At 36.9% G+C, this 15,841-nt stretch overlaps 1 protein-coding gene and 1 long non-coding RNA gene across 2 annotated transcripts in view; one reads left to right on the top strand and one right to left on the bottom strand.

Annotated features, from left to right (window-relative positions):
* The window catches only part of SESTD1 (SEC14 and spectrin domain containing 1), a 198,827-nt gene that overhangs the window by 20,602 nt on the left and 162,384 nt on the right, over positions 1–15,841 (top strand). Inside the window, exon 4 of the mRNA XM_065931855.1 lies at positions 294–355. The gene's annotated coding sequence lies outside the window, so the exon portion shown is untranslated. The remainder of the gene's footprint in view (positions 1–293; positions 356–15,841) is intronic.
* LOC136165431 (uncharacterized) overlaps positions 2,605–15,841 on the bottom strand; it is a 47,414-nt gene continuing 34,177 nt past the window's right edge. Inside the window, exon 3 of the long non-coding RNA XR_010662513.1 lies at positions 2,605–4,232. This is a non-coding gene — a long non-coding RNA (uncharacterized lncRNA). The remainder of the gene's footprint in view (positions 4,233–15,841) is intronic.

The raw sequence follows: 15,841 nt of genomic DNA, 5'->3' as shown, positions 1-15,841 counted from the left end.
GGTTTAGTGGAACGAATCAGTGATGTTTAGGTAATGCATCTCTGGTTGATAGGAATGTGCGTTTTCTTTGTTTTGATACCTAGATTCTCTGTTCCTTATTTGATAATTTACCTCTTATATCATGCTATTTCAGCAATATCAATGTTCACAAATTCCAGCCATTTCTAAGATGTAGAATTTCCTTCAAGGGCTATTAATTATCTCTTCCCATGGCTGACATTGTCTTTTATCTAATCAATGTTTTACCCATTTTGTGGGGGTTGTAAAATTAGTGTTTTTGGTTTCATTTTCAGGAATCTTGTTTATATCACAAGCGCTGGACTCCCTTTCAGCATGATGATGCCCTTAAACTCAGGTTGGTAAATACATGGGTGGGTGCTATCAATCTCCAACTCCACACCCAAAACAAGCATCACTCATTGATCCTTCCTGTTCAGCCTGTTTTTAAACTTGGAATTCAATGCCACAAACCAGACATCTGCTGCTAAAGCAATCTCAGCATAAATCTTTTTGCCAATCTATACTAGACATTAATCTATCCCATTCCTTTTCTTTAATTTTTCTAAGTACTGTCTCCTTAACTAAATTGTTTTCGTAGTCCTTCTCTATCTGATCAAATGTCTCCTGCCTTAATATATTTTTTCCTGAATTACAAAGTAATATTCATTCACTAGGACAAAAAGGATTCCTTCTTGTGGTTTGTTTTGCACTTTGAAAGGAATGGGCAAAAGTTTAATCTAAGAATTTTGTAAGTGAAAACATGGGATCAGAACTACAAGGTAAACATGCAGTCTTAGATCTTCGTATCTTTTGTATGTACCTGATTCATGCATTCTTAGAACATTTTTAAATCAGTCGAACCACTGTCCCTCTGATGTTCTTATAATATGCTCATTTGCTCAGGTCAGAATATGGAAACATCTTCAGAGTTCATTTAGCAACGATGCAAACCATGTCAATTTTCGCTTATAACAAATTGTGGTGGGAAAAGGACAAATATTCCCAGCACTTAATTTGGAGTTTTATATGTGTTCTCTTCCTCTACATCAATTTTATCAAGGTTCCAACTAGTTTTATTAATTTTGGCAAAGTCTAGCAGATCCTACTGGAATTGTTACAGATTCTTTTCTTCCCTTCTTTCCGCCTTTCTTCCTTGTCTCCTTCCTTTCTTTCTGTCTTATTTTTATTAGGGTATAGTTGGTTTATTATATAAGTTTCAAATGTACAACATAGTGATTCACAATTTTTAAAGGTTACACTTCATGTATAGTTATGTACTATGTGTTGGCTATATTCTCTGTGCTGTATAATATATCCTAGAGCTTATTTAAGTAGAAGACATATTTCCAGTCAAATCTCAGTAAGATGTGGTCAAAATAATGCTTTGAGTGGCCGATCACCATGCGATAAGCAGACCTGTCCTATAAATGTGTGGATGGAATTCTAAATATGAAATTCAGATAGAAATATGAGAGCTGAAAATGTAGCTTGATCACCTTCATATTCCTCCAGGAGATATGGACCATACCTATAAGTATTATGCAAAGATATAGAATGAGTAAGATTTAAGAGAGAGTGTGTGTGTGTATGTTAAACATTAGAAAATGGCCACATCGCTATCTCAGAGTGAAACATTTTCATCAGTAGATTAGCTCAGAAAAAGAGTCTGAGAAGTGGTCTGAGAGGTAAGAAGATAAGTAGTAAGTAATGGAGAAAGGGAACTCAAGGGAAAAAGAGTTCCAAGAAGGAGAAAGGGACTTACCCTATAAAAACATCTTTTTAATAGAACACTTAATGTATAACAGGTTCAAATTGAGACTACAAAGAAAGGAAGTACCAAAGAAAATAAAGAGATACTTACAGTTAGAATTGTGGGAAGCTGAGAAATTATTTATTGCAGTGCTTCCATTTTCATGAGAAATTGAAGGTAAAGTCATTTAATAAATATTCTTGGGGTGAATTATGAAAGTTTGGGACAGCTGCAATGCAGATGGAAAAAAAGAGATGAGTAGGAATAAACAGAAATATTTTAGAGAGCTTTGAAACCCAGGTAGGGCTAGAGACAAGTTTCTGTGGCACCAAATTATGTTGCTATACTAGTTTCTCTAACAGCTTGGGTGCACACAACAGGGAAAGATTAGAATGAATTCATCCTTACTTACAACGCACTGACTTCAAAAAATGGATTGAAGGGTCTTCCCTGATGGCCCAGTGGTAAAGAATCTGCCTGCCAGTGTAGGAGACACGGGTTCAATCCCTAGTCTGGGAAGATCCCACACATCACAGAACAACTAAGCCCGTGCTCCAAAACTATAGAGCCTGTACTCTAGAGCCCAGGAACCACAACTACTGAAGCCCATGTGCCCTAGAGCGCGCGGTCCACAGCAAGGGAAACCATGGCAACGAGAGAAGCCCATCCACCACACTGAAGAGTAGTTCCTATTCCTGCAGCAACAAAAACCCAGCACAGCCAAATTAAATAAAAAATAATTTTTAAAAAATGTGTTGGAAACCAGTAACAGGCAAAGTCAAAACTAAAATTTTATTCAAAAATATCAAAGAAGTATGGAGTATACTTTAAACTATATATCAAATAGCCTGGATTCTATCACTGACTCTGCCACTAACTAGCTATGTGACTAGGTTAAGTGATTAGCTTGCCCGCCCTTCAACTTTCTGGAACTTAACCCATCTATAATATGAGGAAGTAGAAATGATTAAAGTGTCTTAAAACTCTAAAGTCTGAGGTCTATGAGTCTTTGTGATATTCATTTTTTTATTTCAGTTCAGTTCATTTCTGTCAGTCATGTCCAACTCTTTGCGACCCCATGAATCGCAGCACGCCAGGCCTCCCTGTCCATCACCAACTCCCAGAGTTTACTCAAACTCATATCCATCGAGTCGGTGATGCCATCCAGTCAACTCATCCTCTGTTGTCCCCTTCTCATCCTGCACTCAATCCCTCCCAGCATCAGGGTCTTTTCCAATGTGTCAACTCTTCGAATGAGGTGGCCAAAGTATTGGAGTTTCAGCTTCAGCATCAGTCCTTCCAATGAACACCCAGGACTGATCTCCTTCAGGATGGACTGGTTGGATCTCCTTGCAGTCCAAGGGACTCTCAGGAGTCTTCTTCAACACCACAGTTCAAAAGCATCAATTCTTCAGTGCTCAGCTTTCTTTACGGTCCAACTCTCACATCCATACAAGACTACTAGAAAACCCATGGCTTTGACTAGACGGACTTTGTTGACAAAGCAATGTCTCTGCTTATTAATATGCTGTCTAGGTTGGTCACAACTTTTCTTCCAAGGAGCAAGCGCCTTTTAATTTCATGGCTGCAGTCACCATCTGCAGTGATTTTGGAGCCTCCAAAAATAAAGTCTGTCACTGTTTTCACTGTTTCCCCATCTATTTGCCATGAAATGATGGGACCAGATGCTGTGATCTTAGTTTTCTGAATCTTGAATTTTAAGCCAGCTTTTTCACTCTCCTCTTTTACTTTCATCAAGAGGCTCTTTAGTTCTTCGCTTTCTCCCATAAGGGTGGTGTCATCTGCATATCTGAGGTTATTGTTATTTCTCCCAGCAATCTTGATTCCAGCTTGTGCTTCATCCAGTCCAGTGTTTCTCATGATGTGCTCTGCATATAAGTTAAACAAGCGGGAGACAATATACAGCCTTGATGTACTCCTTTCCCAATTTGGAACCAGTCTGTTGTTCCATGTCCAGTTCTAACTGTTGCTTCTTGACCTGCATACAGATTTCTCAGGAGTCAGGTCAGGTGGTCTGGTATTCCCATCTCTTTAGAATTCTCCACAGTTTGTTGTGATCCACACAGTCAAAAGTTTTGGCATAGTCAATAAAGTAGAAGTAGATGTTTTTCTGGAACTCTCTTGCTTTTCCAATGATCCAACACCTGACTAGCATTCTTCAAAAGTGTTGAAGTTATTAAAAATAAGACACGACTGTGAAAATAGTCTCAGCAATATGTCAGAGCAGATTTCAGGAGACTGAGGTGATGTGGGGACTAAATACAAGTTGATATCCTGGTTAGGAACTTGGAATAGAAACTGGTGAAGTGCGAGTCAAGTCTGTAGTTTAGTAAAAGAGTCTTGCATCAAGGTTAGTTTCTCAGTTTCAATAAATGTATTAGGATTATGTATAAGATGCTGACATTAGGAAACGCTGAGTGAAGAGTGTAGAGGAAGTCCATCTGCTCTTTTTGCAACTCATCTGTAAATGAAAAAGTATTTCAAAATTAATTTTTAAAGTTGACATATTAATAACTTGTTTCTTGGCAATAAGACATGGAGGAATTAAAATATGTTGAGTATGACCCACAGTTCAAGAAACTAATAAAAATCTGAACTTTTCATTGAAAAAACAATTACTTAGATTGATAAGTATAGAAGCAGGAAGACCAGTTGGGTTATTCCTTATCCCATGTGAAAGATGAGTTAGCTTGAACATTGATAGTATGATCACTGTGAAAATGAAGGCACATCAATGAATTTGGGATGTATTTTGGAGGTAGAACTGACAAGACTAGATGAAAGATTCGACAGGAAGGGATTATATAGTCAAGAGTTTGGTTTGGTTAAGATGCATGTCCTACACACACAGCCCAAGCATTGTGCAGACAAGTTGCTGTGGACTGTTCTTTGTCTTCTGTCTGGCTTCTAATTCTTGGCAGCAAATGCTCTATGTCGTTTCCTTTTTTTCTGCTTATCATAGTTCCTTGATTATTTTAACCCTATAACTTGTTGTTATTCAGTTCATATCAGGCAAGTGAATAAACCAACTTCTTCCCATTTTAAAATTCCTGAATTAAATTCTAGAGAGAGATTTTAAAGATTGAATCCAATTATTTTGTTTATAGATGAGGAAACTGAAGCACCAAGAGCCCAAGTAGAATGCTTCAGTGATGGATTCAGAAACAATAACCAATGTTTTTATCATCAGGCAAGACATATATTTCTCCTCCTTGAATTTACCTCAATACATCTAAACAGTTTTCTAGTCCCAGGTGCAGTAACTGGCACATCTGAATGCAGTAAAACATCTTACCCTTAACCGCTGAGACTGGAAAGTTGTCATTTTATACCACACCCAAAGCAATTGCTATGGACACTTGATATTTTTTTGTTAGTATAGTTAAGAAACCTTTTGAAGCTTTGAATTGGGCAATAAGAAGTATTTCATTACACATGGTAGGAGATGCCTTGTCCTTACAGATTAGGAGCTCCTGTTCAGTCCTGAGTCCATGAAGTGCAACATGTGACTCTGAATTTCCAGTGCCTCGCTCGTGGTACATGTTCAAGAAATCCTTATTTCTTGATGGAAAGAATGAATAGAATAATTGCTGTTCAGTTTACTACTTAGAAAGACACACTGCAATTAGGACTCACATTTCTAGTTCTTGCCTGCCTTTCATCAGTTTAGTCTTTAGATTAACTTTAATATTTTAGGTCGTGTTGTTCATCTTCATGTTTCTTTGGTTAGTTCTACATGACAACAGTTTCCTCTCTTCCCTAAGTTTTGTAAATTTAGGTATCTGTGTATCACCTTCTGTTATCCTTGATCTAGTAAGAGACTTAATATCTAATCATTTTTTGAATCTGGATATATTTGAATTTAATACTAGTGCTAATTTATGAATTAAAAATTGAGAACTTTGTTTTTTTTACAGGCATTAGAGATACATACAGATGTATTTAAGGAAACTATTTTACTATGTACATCATTTTCTATATCCTTTACAGGACTATATGGTTCAGTGATCTAAGCTTTGAGTATAAGAACTGACTTTTAAGTCAGTTTCTGAAGCTCATGCTGTAGAATTAACTTCATCTGAAAAATGAAAAGTGACTCCTGTTGAATAGTTGATGAAATGGTGAACATTTCCAAAACCATCTGAAATATCATTTTAAATAGAAGATAAGAGGAAAATAGTCAAATTGCAATTGAGGAAACTATACTTAAGAGGATATACTTTAAGGTAAAAGATGAAAATTTGGTATAAAACTTTAAAGAAGAAAAAACTTTCTACTATTTCTAACAGTGTTTTTGAAATGTTCTGTAATGTCCAGAGAGATTAGACTCAGCCTTAAGGAAAATCTATTTAACTTAACAATAATTTAAAGTGATTTTTAAAATCTAAATGGGGAAAAACTCAAAGGAATAAGCAAAATATTTGAATTCAAGGAACTTATGTTTCCCTGACAACTTTTAGGAAAGTTACTTTATTTTTCTGTGATATATTGCACATCTGTAAAATTATTTGCCAGTAAGGACTTTAATAAAGGTAAGCTTCAGTGTCCGATAAAGTGTTTTGTGGAAAACTATGGAAATCTGGAATTTTAAAATCTAATTTTCTTTAGAAATGAAATTAATATCCCACTGGAGACTAGATCAGTTTTTTATTGGCATGATCCTAGTCATAGCTAAGCCAGAAACGAAGAGAAGTGAAACAATTAGACTCAACAAAGCAAATACAAAATATCTAATTGGAAGCATGCAAGGAAATTTATGATGTTCGAGATTTTTCCACTAGAATTAAACTCAAGATTTGTGGCGGAGTTTGACTCCAAAACCACCAAGTCACACCTAATGGCTCCTTTACCGCATAGGAACATGTGGAGCCCAGCCCAAATTCAGACTAGTCACTTTATACTCGCACTTGATATGTATCGAAGTTTCCACTTTACAAGTCATGGTAAAATCATAAAAGAAGAGCCAAGATTTTGCCACCACTGAGAAAGCATCTAGTTCTTAGCAAGCACCCATGTGTGGTGTCTAGAGGCCGCTGCAAACCTCATGTTCCCAAAGGTAAAGGGAGCAAATAAATCATCCGTGGTTTGAAGTTCAGTCCCTGGTTTGTAGTTTAAACCATGTTCAAGAGGTTTTTGAGTTAAACAGTGCCTGAAGCAGAGTACAGAAGAGAGGAAAGGCTGATCAAGAAGACAGATGCCAGCGTAATGACTTAAAGGGTTGTTTTCTAGCATTTTGAAATTTTCTAAATTTGAAAATTCAACATACAATTGAGCATTGAATGACACGAGTTTGACCTGCACGGGTCCGCTTATATGAGGGTTCTTTTTTCCGTCAGTAGGTACTACAGTATTATATAATTCACAGTTGACTGAATCCACAGATAAGGAGGGCGGACTATAAATTGCACTTGGATTTTTGAGTGGGCGGAGAGTCTGCACCCCTAATCCCTATGCCGTTGAGAGGTCAGCTCTGCTTCATGTGTACCAATGGCTCCTCTGATGCTTGGAGAATGTCTTTCTAAGGGGACAGGTAGAGGTCTTTTGGGGTTCCACTGGTGGTTTTGAAGGGAGAACCGGCTGATAATATTCTTTTAGTCTTCAACTTGTGCTTTTCAGGGTGCAGGGTCGGGAGTGGGTGGATGAAGATTTTATAGATGCTTTTGTATCATCTTACAGTTCTTCATTTTATGTGATAAACTGTGGGAAAGCTGTGTGCAAACCAAATTATATTTTAAATGCACTCACTGAGCGTGTTGAGCAAAGCGATACAAACATGTATTCCCCAGTAAAGTCAGCAATCACCCTGCAGTCTCCTTTGTGGGAATCTAGACGTTCCTAATTGGGTTTGATTAAAGCTAGGTCCATGTGCCTTATTAAATTCCGCATTTGTGTAGAAATTTTACTTCTTTGATGGAACATCACTAATTACTTCTTCCAGTTCTCCTTTGAGGTTGAGATAGAAGTATTATTAATCCAATTTTGTTTCTATATGTGATTAACATAAACCACTTTGACTCAAATGAAAGATAGTTATTTTCTCCCTATCATCCTGATACACAGTGTTGGAATATATAAGTAGCTGAATTAAAAACTGTCAAAAGCTTACCTATGAAATGAGATTTCTGTCTGCTAACACTATAAAGTTCATTCTTTTCCAATAGAAATGGATAGAAACACTATGTTGAAAATATTTAGAGTATGTATGTATGTCATAGTATTAATACATGAGTTGTCAAAACTATGACCCACTTGTCAAATCCAGCCCATCATTTGTTTTTGTATGGCTCACAAATGTGTCCATACACTTTTTAATGCTTGAGAAAATTTGACAGAAGAGTAATATTTTGTCACACATAAAAATTATATGAAATTTAAATTTAATTGTCCATAAAAATGCTTTATTGGCATATAGCCATAGTCATTGTTTATATAATGTTTCCATGGCTGCTTTCATGCTACAAAAGTAGAAATGAATAATTTTGACAGAAACTGTATGACTTGTAAAACCGAAAATATTTACCAGCTGACCCTTTACTGAAAAAGTTTGCTGAAACCTTATGTATGAGGTGATTTGCATCCCAACAGTAAATAGTCCAACAATGAAAAACAGTGTTCACGTTTGATTAAAATAAAACATAAAATATAATAAAGTTGTCTGAGATTGAAATATGTTTAAATTATGTAGACATAGAAAATCTAATATTCTAAAGAGAAAAGATACAGGTTGAGATAGTAGGTGATTTAAAATGAAGTTTATTCACCTTTTAGTAAAATAAAAATAGTTTACAAATAGATGTGGATTGAATCTATGCATCATTTTCATTTGGGGGCACTTTAATTTATGATACAAATTTCTTTTAGCTGTAACTCAAGCAAAGGACAGAAAAAAAATCAGCAAAGAATTAACTCCAAAATATGGAGAGAGAAATGATAATACAATCAGAAACCCAATTGAGTGAGTTACAGTAGAGGAAGCATATTTAGTTAAGTTATTAAATGCCTCCCTAATTTCATTCATCTACATTTCATTCGTCTAGTTTTTCATTGTTTGGTTCTATTTTGGAAGTGTTGGCATTCTTTCTGATGACTACAGACTAAAGAAATAATTTTGTATTCTGCTAAGTGTAGTAGGCATTTTACAGTGCTACCCAGATAATCAGTGTGATTCCTTAGCCTGTTTAGTGAGACTGACATTAGGCTGAGGCCACACTTGGGCTTCTGAGGTAGAGCAGTGTTCTGAGATAGGAGAGTTTAGAATTATATGTAATTTAATGCAAGGAAGGTTAGTGAATCAGGAGGGGAAATATCCCTTCTTGTTAATTGACTATACTTACTTGAAAATAAATGTCAGTATTTTGTCAATCACACCCCAACTGATCCTTTAATTCTAAATGTCTTGTGCATGTTCTGGTCTTTTGTTGTTGTTTAGTGGCTAAGTCGTGTCTGACTCTTTGCCACCCAACAGACTGTGGCATGCCAGGCTTCCCTGGCCTCTACTGTCTCCTGGAGTTGGCTCAAGTTCATGTCCATTGAGCCAAAGAGGCTATCTAACTATCTCATCCTCTGCCACCCTCTTCTCCTTTTGCCTTCAATCTTTCCCAGCGTCAGGGTCTTTTCCAGTGAGTCAGCTCTTTGCATCAGGTGGCCAAAGGATTGGAGCTTCAGCTTCAGCATTAGACCTTCCAATGAATATTCAGGGTTGGTTTCCTTTAGGATTGACTGGTTTGATCTCCTTGCAATTCAAGGGTCTCTCAAGAGTCTTCTCCAGCACAGTTCAAGAGCATCAATTCTTTGGTGGTCAGCTTTCTTTATGGTCCAACTCTCACATCCATACATGACTACTGGCAAAGCCACACCTTTGACTATTTAGACCTTTGTCAGACAAGTGCTATCTCTGCTTTTTAATATGCTGTCTAGGTTTGTCATAGCTTTCCATCCAAGGAGCAAACATCTTTTAATTTCATGGCTGCCGTCAACATCTGCAATGATTTTGGAGCCCAAGAAAATAAAATCTGTCACTGTTTGAACTCTTTCCCCCTTCTATATGCTATTAAGTGATGGGGCCAGATGCCATGAACTTAGTTTTTTGAATGTCGAGTTTTAAGCCAGCCTATTCACTCTCCTCTTTCACCCTCATCAAGAGGCTCTTTAGTTTCCCTTTGCTTTCTGCCATTACAGTGGTACCATCTGCATATCTGAAGTTGTTAATATTTCTCCTGGCAAGCTTGATTCTGGCTTGTGACTCATCCAACTTGGTATTTTGCATGATGTACTCTTCATATACTTTAAATAAACAGGGTGACAGTATATAGCCTTGATGTACTCCTTTTCCAATTTAGAACCAGTCTGTTATTCCATGTAATGTTCAAACTGTTACTTTTTGACCCGCATGCTGCTTTCTCAGGAAGGTAATGTGGTCTGGTATTTCTGTCTCTTTAAGAATTTTCCACAGATTGCTGTGATCCACACAGTCAAAGGCTTTCCTGTAGTCAATGAAGCAGAAGTAGACATTTTTCTGGATCTCCCTTGCGTTCTGTATAATCCAACAAATATTGGCAGTTTGGTTTCTGGTTCCTCTGCCTTTTCTAAACCCAGCCTGTACATCTGGAAGTTCTTGGAATACATACTGCTGAAACCTAGCTTGAAGGATTTTAAGCATAACCTCACTAGCATGGGAAATGAAAGCACCTATCTGGTAGTTTGAACATTCTTTGACACTGCCCTTCTCTGGGATTGAAATGAAAACGGACCTTTTCTGGTCTTCAGACATACTCAGATTACCTCCAATAATTTACAGTAAGGTAACATATGGCAATAAAGGGAACAGGATTCTCACTGAAGGAAGAAGAGCGGCATCACAGGAGGGCCTCGAGGAGACAAGAGAGGCTTGGCTGACCAGAACACCCACAGTAACTAATATACTAATAAACAACAAATATACTAATATATAAATAAATATAACATGCAAATATTTACTAACAGGCAAATATATAATATGTAAGTATATAAAATATCAATATACATAAAATATATATTAATATGTAAATATATTAAGCATGTGAAAATAATCTCTACCTGATTATATAGTAAAAAAGACATTAAAATGAAGCAAAAAACAAAATAAATGTCAAAGTAATTTTGAAAATTAAAATAGAATGATACAAACATCTAACATTTGAAATTATTATTCTTAAAACTTCAAAATGCACCTAGAATTAATTGCCTGCTCAATGTAGAAATTTTTCGTTTACTTTACATTGCTGTTGTCAAATTGCTCAAAGTGCATTCAAAAGTGTCCTCAAATTGGGTACTTCTGTTTCATGAAATTTGTTTAATGGTGAAAATATTTTATCTTCTTGCCTTGGTTTTGGCTTTGCTGTTGAAATCAATATTGCTTTTGATAATTCAGACCTTAGATCTTGTTCTGATTTCATATACTAGTATTCCACAACATACGCATCTTTTTCTCACTGTATTTTTCTATTATAGAATTTGCAAAGATCTGTGAAAGTTGCTCAGTCGTGTCTGACTCTTTGAGACCCCATGGACTGTATAGTTCAAGGAATTCTCCAGGCCAGAATACTGGAGTAGGTAGCTGTTCCCTTCTCCAGGGGATCTTTCCAATCCAGTGATTGAACCCAGGTCTCCCACATTGCAGGTGGATTCTTTGCCAGCTGAACCACCAGGGTAGCCCAAGAACACTGGAGTGGGTAGCCTGGCCTTTCTCCAGCGGATCTTCCCAACCCAGATATCAAACTGGGGTCTGTAGCATTGCAGATGAATTATTTACCAACTGAGCTACCAAGGAAGCCCCTGTAGCTTATGGTAAATATTCCAACAACAATGAGCAAATAATTTGAGGCTTCCCGATGGCTCAGTGGTAAAAGAATCTGCCTATAATGCAGGAGACATGGGAGATTCAATTTTGATCCCTGGGTCGGGAAGATCCCGTGGAGGAGGAAATGCAACCCACTCCAGTATTCTGGCCTGGAAAATCCCATGGACAGAGGAGCCTGGTGGACTACAGTCCAAAGGGTCCCTAGAGTCGGATATGACTGAGCAACTGAGCACAATAGCACATTTAAATAATTTAGCATTCAGATCTCCTAGCAAAGTTCATCACACTTCATTGGATTATGCATGAAAATTGCCAATTTAAGGACTCATTTTGCTTCCAAAACTTATTTTTTGGAACTCTGTTCACAGAATTTTTATTAAGTGTACCATACACATAAACTTCTTAATGTCTTTCAATTTGCAATAATAACTCATCGTGAACAAGAAACGGGGTCACAGAAATACACTTACAACATAGCCACAGCAGCAAGCAGAAGTGACTGGATGGATTGTAACCATGCCAGTTCTGTATGTTCCTGTCCTATTCTAATGCTAACCTAAACCTTTGTTTCCGCCATGTCAGCATTTCCTGTTCCTTCTTATTCACCTTGACCTCAGTGGCTTGTATGCATCCAAAGATGTTTCCAGGTTGATTTCTCTGCTTTAATTCTCACAGCATAGTTGTAGTGCCTGTCCCTGTTTTCTCAGCTTCTCAGGTGATTATTCTTGGGATTCAGCATTAAGAAAAATACAGATTTCCTCAGAAATGCTGAGTGGCAATTTCCACATGGAAATATGAAACCAGCCAATCTTCCTCTTTCTATTGACGCATCTTTATTGGACCTCATAACTTCTTTACTTAGGGCTTTCTGCTTGCCTTCAGAATGTTTTCCAACTGGCCCAGCTCACATTGATTATCACCTCTTTGGACTGTATTATTATCTCCAGGCTGTTCTTAGATCAGATGCTTATCTCTGGTCCATCTGGTTGCGACTTGGAGGAAATGGGGTCCAAGACTTGTAAACTGCTGCCTCAGCTCTAGGTGAGCAGTAGGACGGTTTTCCTCAAACAGAGTTTGTAGGTAAACTGGGCACAGTGATTAATGGGTGTCATACCATCCCTGGGACTTGCTATAGCTTCCTTTTAGGGAAAATACTGTCTGTAGATTGAAATAACAAAATACCGTTGCCTTGTGAAGACAATTACATGAATTCCCTTTGAATTCCCTTACCCTCTAGCTCTTTTTGTTGTTCAGCTCCTGTATACTTTCTGAAGGCCAAACGCAAGGCAGAGCTTAACTTCTGTGCCAAATAGAGGAGAAGGCGCACAGGATTTGAGTATTTGGAGAGGGAAACCCAGAAGTCAGGAGCCAGAGGAGATAAAGACAATGTGAAGAGAAGGATCCAGGAAAGAGGAACTCCTCTTGGCAGCACAACCAAGGACGGATCTTCAAAATCAACAAACAAAAAAAGCAAAAGTAGGAATTGAGTGTCTTGTTTTCAGTGACATACTCTCTTCTATTGGTTCATTTCCTTCCATTCTTTTCACTCTGCTTTTGTACATTTTTAAAGATGGTGTTAAAATGTAGACTTTTTGTTGCCTTCCAAAATCTCTTGTCTTTCTTCTATGGTGATAGAGCCCCTGACTTTTGGCTACACACATGGCCATCTAGTTAGAAACAACACTTTCCAGCTTTCCTTGCAGTGAGGAAGGGTCACTTGAGGGAGAGTTCAGGACAGAGGGATCTAAGCAGGAGGAAGAGTCATGTGACAACTTCTGGGAATCATGCCTCAGTGACAGCATGAGTGCCCTTTGGGTTTTTTCCCCTTCATCTCTTTCTTCATCCTACTCCCTGAGATAGAGACATTTCCACCTTCAGTTTTGAGGTTGAGTCCATGCATGGCGGAACATCAGCAGTAATATCCATGTGGTCTTATATATTATATACTAAAATATTATATATTATGCCATACCAGCCTTAAGACAACCAAATAGACTTTCATTTAACAGAAAAATTGGCTTCTACTTGCTTTAACCCATGGTATTTAGAAGTTTCTTCACACACATTTGTACTTAAATAATGTAGTTGCATAGATTTTGCTACAATCCACCCTTTTCACTTAGCAATGTATCATACATTTTTATTGCCAATATTGTTTGTAACTGCTATAGACTGAATGGCTGTGTCCCCCACAACTCATATGCTGAAATCCTAACCCCAGAGTGATGCATTAAAAGGTGGGGCTTTGGGGATGTGATTAGGTCACAAGGAATTGTCATGAATGGGATTAGTGCCATTATAAAAGGGACCCCAGAGAGTGCCTTCTGCCCTTCCGTCATTAACCTTGGGAGCACCTGGAATTGTGAGAAATTTCTGATGTTTATAAACCATTCAATCTATAGTATTTTGTTATAGCAGCCCGAACAGATTAAGACAGTAATCATAATTTTTGATGGCTGTTTATAATTTAATCTCATAAATGTGCCACAGTTTATATAAGCAATTCCCCCTTATTAAATGTTTAAGTTGGCATTAATTAATTTATATATTTAGCTCTTAAAACTCTCTAGTTTTAATTCAATCATCCATACTAGAAACACAAGTATATAGTACAAGGTAAGGATAATTTATTTTGTGGCTATCCAATAACCATGATACTAATTATCCAATTTCTTTCCCATCCCATTTAGATTTGTGCTGCTGCTGGTATCTGATATTAAATTCTCATATCATTAATTTCTGTTTTATTTATTCTGTTCCGTTAATCTATATATCCTTAGGCCAATGCTCTATGTTAATTATCATACCTAAAAAGCAACCTAACTACAAATAATATGTTAAAATACTTATGACTTTCTTTTTTCACTTGGGTCAGTCTATTTTTACCCATGTGTCTTATAACCAAGATATACTATTTAGAGCTGAGTCTGTTATTCAAAAACAATACTACTAATAGTGATACCTTGCTTTGAAACAGTATTTATTTCTTAGCTCCTTCAAATGTATTGTTTCAGTTGAGTTCTAAATAGAACTATTATGACATTCATTATTCAGATTAGTCACATTCAACTACTCTATCTCCAAAAATTTGAAGCCAGAGGATTTTTAAAAAGTGGTTACAATCAGGCTCTCTGAAATTATTCTGAAATTCTCCTAAGGAGACAGCTGTCAACTGCTTTGGCTGCAGCCCGCAGTGTTTGCTGCAGATTATTGATGGCGTTCTGCAGTCAGGTCAAAGCCTGTCAGCCTCTTGCTAACTTTGGTTGCAGCTGTCTGCAGTCACGCTGAGCATGTGAGGTCCAGCAGCACAGACCATCAAAAAGCTGTTCTCCGCCTGCTTTAAAAATAAATCCCTATAAAGTAGAACAAGTAATTGATGTTTTGCAATTTTTCTACTTGGGGACTCGAATCTGATCTTAAGTTGATGAAGCATTAGTAGATCTGCTTAGAAAAGAAGTGAAAAGCTGTTGTTTGAATAATAAAACATGAGGGAGATGTTTTAAAAGATTTTCAGTCTGTACTGCTGACATCAGGATGATATACCATACTCAGAGTTCAGTGGACTTCTCAGAATAGCATCTGTTATGTGCAAAGAGATATGGAAAGAATATATTCCGTAATTTAAGTGCTTTAACTACTAATACGATATGGTTCAAGTGTGATAAGGCAAGAAATTCAAGCAATTTCTGAGATCTTGTATTTTTTAGAAAAGCTTAAGTGCCAACTAAATTAGCTTGGAAATGTTCCATAACTTACATCTATAAAAATGTGTTTTAAAATGTTGTAAAGTTATAGTGACTCTAATCAGTAGCAAGAAAGTAAAATGGAAGACTTAAGAAGTATTGTGTAGCTAACTTTTAAGAAATTCCATAGAAATTAACTTTTACATTGAGGCAGCCCCAAACAGAAAAATGGATTAGGTGAGGATAACGATCAGATTGGAAAGGATCGTCAAGGGCATTCTTTGAGCCATGAAATAGTTGTAGCTTAAGTCAAGCTGCTTAATATGACTTAATGTCAATATATTTATGCATATTGTATATGCTTAGTCCTATGATTATATTATAAAGTCACAGGAACTTTATGGAAAAAAAGCAAAAATAAGCAGTAGAAAGGTTGCTCTAAGTCAGTTTCCCAAGTTGGTTCCATCAGAACAAATTTCCACAGGATATGAGCATATGTGCCATGAAAAAAGTGTTTCATGCTAATATATCTAGAGAAATGCTAAAGTG

The sequence above is a fragment of the Muntiacus reevesi genome, chromosome 3 (assembly GCF_963930625.1).
Source record: "Muntiacus reevesi chromosome 3, mMunRee1.1, whole genome shotgun sequence".
Lineage (NCBI taxonomy): Eukaryota > Metazoa > Chordata > Mammalia > Artiodactyla > Cervidae > Muntiacus > Muntiacus reevesi.
The sequence above is the reverse complement of the archived record's forward strand: the minus strand, read 5'-3'. Positions and strand labels throughout refer to the sequence as shown.